General features: G+C 42.6%; 1 long non-coding RNA gene across 1 annotated transcript; it reads left to right on the top strand.

Moving 5' to 3' along the window:
• The first annotated feature begins 99 nt into the window (after positions 1-99).
• On the top strand, positions 100-4,616 carry LOC132592307 (uncharacterized). The gene is made up of 2 exons (XR_009557742.1): positions 100-180; positions 3,991-4,616. It is a non-coding gene; the product is annotated as an uncharacterized LOC132592307 (long non-coding RNA).
• The last annotated feature ends 331 nt before the right edge of the window (positions 4,617-4,947 follow it).

Below are 4,947 nucleotides of genomic sequence, written 5' to 3'. Positions count from 1 at the left end.
CCCTTTGCCTCCGAGGCGCGGTGGGAGGAGACGGGAGACAGGGAGAGAGGAGGAGGCGGAACCCGAGTTGGAGCTTTGCATTGTTTTGCTTATAAAGTGGGGAGAGAAACGGCTTAAAGCGCAGAAGTCGAAAAAGCTGAAGGATCACGCACCCCAAGCCTGCTTCGTGGCGCTCAGTCGGTAGAGCTGAGCGCCACGAAGCTGAAGAAGTGTGCATGCACACGAAAGCTTCGTGAAGAAGTGTGCATGCACACTTCTTCGTATCTGAAGAAGTGTGCATGCACACGAAAGCTCATACCAAAATAAAAACTTAGTTGGTCTTTAAGGTGCTACTGAAGGAATTTTTTTATTTTACTTCGGTAGAGCATGAGACTTCTTAATCTCAGGGTTGTGGGTTCAAGCCCCAGGTTGGGCGAAAGGTTCCTGCATTGCAGGGGGTTGGACTAGATGACCCTCCTGGTCCCTTTCAACTCTACCATTCTATGATTGGTCAAGGAAGGGCGATTTCTTCCTCCCCTCCGTCACGCGCGCCTTGCGACACAGCGCTTAGTTTGTTTTTCTGGCGTCCTCGCGCGCAGGCTCGTCACAATTTTTGCGAAAGACAAAAGGAAGGGAGACTCTTTCTCAACAGTATTACGCTGAACTCGGAGTCAGATCTGTTGATTTGGGTTTTTTGTTTTGTTTTTTTGTTTGCTTATTCGAAGCGTTTGCACCCCGCTTCAGCCCAAAGGCTCCCAGAGTGGCCGCCATACAGTACAATAAGTTAAAACCAGAGATAGTCTCTGTCCGCACATGCTTACAATCTAACATTCCTCCAGTCTTCGGTTCAGCTCTCCACATCCGATTGCGGGTATTTTGTAAAATGCTCCTGGGAATTTATCAGGCTTTTATTGTTATTTAGCTGTTTATGTCATTAAAAAAGCAGTTTACAAAACCATCTACATAACAATAAAAATTGTGTAAAAAAATTGTGTAAAAAAAGAAACATAAACCCTCAACTCACTATTATGGAAATGTGTTTTCTTTAATTGTTTACTTTGACCACGAAAAGTTATCAGTCAGTGTTTAAAGGCATTTTGGTGCACATCTCTCCTCATACACATTTTTGCTATGGAATTTTGTCTAGTACTGTATGCCAATTATTTCAAAGCTGTTGTTTTTTTATTTTTTGCCAATATCTGCATTTTTCATGCACATTTTATAGGGTAGGATAACTCTGGTAAAAGTCAGATAAGAGCAGATTTCAAAGGATAGCTGTGTTATGGGATAGCTGTGTTTAGGGAGGCTTTTAATGTTTAATTGTTTTATTTCATTTTTCTGTTGTAAGCCGCCCATAGTGGCTGGGGAAACCCAGCCAGATGGGCGGGGTATAAATAATTTATTATTATTATTATTATTATTATTATTATGGTTTGCATATTGTATTGAGAAGGGTGCATTAGAGTCACGCGAGAATTTAAAGCAAAGTGAATTCCTTTCCCGATTTAAAAAGTGGGATTGAAATACTCTGCAGCAGATAGATGAATCAGCATGATAATGGAAAGTTTCACCTGTTAAGCCTGCACTTAATCTGCACAGTGTGCACTGTCACAATGCAGGGGTGCAGTGGGGAGCACAGATACTGTACATTAATCTTGCAGCCTAAGTGTCAAACATTGGATCACATCCTGCAGCTGCACTTATTTGGCCTGCAGGATATCAACTTTCATGCTCTAATGCTTTTTAATGTGTTATTTTACTATTCTGAAAATTATAGGATAGGGGAGCTAAGTGTGTATTGCTCACTGGAAAATGCACAGATCTATGGTTTGTGATTGGTTTTTTTTTAATGTGTTCTTAGTGTCAGGGGAATGTGCTAGTTAGATTTTCCATAAATCTGATGAAGAGATTTTCACAATCATGTATTATTATCATATTATGGTTTTTCCCTTGTCTGTGTTTTCCGCTCGTCACCATCATCATCGCTCCGTCTAGCAGCAAACTCAGGCCATGAGTGCCAACAGGATTAATGCCAAAATGGGGCCACTGAGAATCAAGGAGGTACCGGTATCAGTAGGTACACGTGTTGGACATGCAACAGTATGATTCACTCAGTCTGTAACATAAGGGTTAATTCTGTTAAAGCTAAAGTCAACTAGCCAAGAGAGGGATGGGATGCTGCTTAGCAACCAGGCATGAACCACACAGAGGTAGCACATGCTCTGACTGGCTGTGTAATTCTGAGGGAGTTTTCCTCTGTATGTTTGGTTGAATGTCTTCCTGCCAAACCAAGAAAGACAAAACCTCCATTTCTTTCTCTTCAAATTATATACTGCTTTTGCTCAGTTTCCTCAGTAAGGTGTTATCAGATTTACTTTTTTCTCTGGACTCAGTCTGTGTTATTTAAGTGATTTTGCTAATAAGGGGAACTCCCTGAGTTTTCAGGAGATCAAATTATATGGGGGGAAGCCAAGGGACCACCCCTTCTTTAAATTACTTGTTGAGGAGGAATGGGCATGTTTAGCAGTCATGGAAGAAGCATCTGGAAGTGCTCTTTTTGAATTGCTTTATTGTTTATAGCTAGGTTGAAGAACTTGGGGCCCTCACAGGTGTTTGGGATGGAAAATAGAGGCAGGGGTGTGAACTGGCCTGCTTGAATACTTTACCACTTATACTGTCCTGGACGACAGCATGGTTGGTTGGTTGGTTGGTTGGTTGGTTGGTTGGTTGGTTGGTTGGCTGGCTAAATGGAACCCTGAACAGAAGCACTACTGTTATGGGGGTGAGGCTACACTGCTACATTTTATTGCAAGCCCTACTTGTCAACCCTAACTTTTTGCCTGCAGTGCAAAGCAGGAAAGTGCAGTCCAGCAGAGGGTGCCACTTAACCATTCAGTAGCAACCACTCCTCCTGTCTTTAACTTGCTTCCAAGGGAGCATGAAATGGATTGAATGGAGCTGAAGAAGAGCTGCTGAAGGAAACCTTTCAAAGCAGAACAGGGGGGCCTGTGCGCCCTCCAAATGCTGTTGGACTCCATCAACCCTAGCAAGCACAGTCAATAGTCAGGGAAGATGGGAGATGTAGCCTGGCACCATCAGGAAGGCTCCTGCTTGCATCTGGTTGGCCACTGTGGGAACAGGATGCTGAACTTGATGAGCCGTTGCCCTGATCCAGCAGCCTCTTCTTACACTCTCCTTTAATGGCAGTTTGATCTGCAGAAGCAGACAGGCGACCAACAAGCAGTAGGAAAAGCAGCGAGGGTGATTGGTGTTAGTTTGCCTCCAATAGCGACACTTTATGCCGCTCGAGTCAGGAAGAGAGCAGAGAGAATTGCTGTAAACTAGGGGTCAGCAACCTTTTTCAGCCGTGGGCTGGTCCAGACCATTTGGGGGGGGGGAAATGAACGAATTCCTATGCCCCACAAATAACCCAGAGATGCATTTAAAATAAAAGCACCCATACTCATGTAAAAACACCAGACAGGCCCCACAAATAACCCAGAGATGCATTTAAAATAAAAGGACACATTCTACTCATGTAATAACAAGCTGATTCCCAGACGGGCTGGATTGAGATGGCAATTGGGCCGCATCCGGACCATGGGCCTTAGGTTGCCTACTCTTGCTGTAGACCCTTCGCATCCTGGTCATCACATGTTTGATTTACTTCCATCCGGACGTCGGTACAGGACTCTATACAAAAATGTCTAGACACAGGAATAGCTTTTTTCCTTGTGCCATCAAATTGTTGAATCTGTAGTTGTGGGCAAAAGGGAGGTCAGTTGGTGGTATGGGGTTTTCCCGCTGTGCTGTTGTATTGTGAGGGGAATAGTGTTTGTATGAGGTACGTTTTTCTTTACATTGCAATGCAGTCGAAGCAAAATTCCAAGTATGGTTGATACTTGGCCAATAAATTATTCTATTCTATTCTATATATAGGAGAGACATGTGGCGCTGTCGTAAGAGTGCTGTTAATTCCCCATAAGTTGATATAAAACTTTCCCCCCACAGGATGCAGCTGCAGAATACTCGTGACTGTCTTATCTCTGTTACTGCGCAGACTAACACATAGTGCTGGCCTCTATCAGAAGCTTCAATTACAGCATTCTTTGTGGAGAAGGATTGTTGGAGACAAAACTAAAGAAACTGAATCCTGAAGTTGCAGGGCTTTGACAACTTCAGACCTCTCTGGGCTCGGAGAAAGAAGACATTCTGAAGCAACTGTGTATAGGAATGCAGAAAAGGAATGCCAAGACCACCTTTGTCTGCAGGTGTATATAACACACTGTGTCTAAGTCTTGATCGTGTGCCTTGACGTATAAACGAAAGAAGGAATTTGGGCCATTTCTTTAAAGTATTATCATTAGTCTGTAGTGGAATGTTTTGAAAGAGAAAAAATATTTTAGGTAATAATGTCATCGTAACTGTTGCCATAGTCGGTAGTGGCACCTGTCCTGTGGAACACCCTATCAGCAGATGTCAAGGCAATAAGTAACTATTTTACTTTTAGAAGTTAGGGAAGTTTTTAATGTTTAATGCGGTACTGTTTTAATATTCGGTTGGAAGCCGCCCAGAGTGGCTGGGGAAACCCAGCCAGATGGGCGGGGTATACATAATAAATTGTTGTTGTTGTTGTTGTTGTTGTTGTTGTTGTTATTATTATTATTATTATTATTATACGCCATGGCAATGTTGTCTTTTTCTGGTTATGTATCTTAGATGTGAACTCAGAAATAACAGGTGAATAATCTATCTTTTCCAATATAGAAATGTCTTTGGGAATTAAAATACCAAGATACTGAAAATGCAAAGTACACATTTTGAGTCCAGATACTTTTCATAGGTTTAGTAACATGTTGGGAGGAGTGTAAATGCAGAGTAATTCCATCGAGCTATAATTTACAGCAAATCCCGATGCCTGACCAGAACCTGCAATTTCTGACATAATTACAGGTACAGACTTAGCTG

The sequence above is a fragment of the Zootoca vivipara genome, chromosome 6, assembly GCF_963506605.1.
Source record: "Zootoca vivipara chromosome 6, rZooViv1.1, whole genome shotgun sequence".
Lineage (NCBI taxonomy): Eukaryota > Metazoa > Chordata > Lepidosauria > Squamata > Lacertidae > Zootoca > Zootoca vivipara.
The sequence above is the reverse complement of the archived record's forward strand: the minus strand, read 5'-3'. Positions and strand labels throughout refer to the sequence as shown.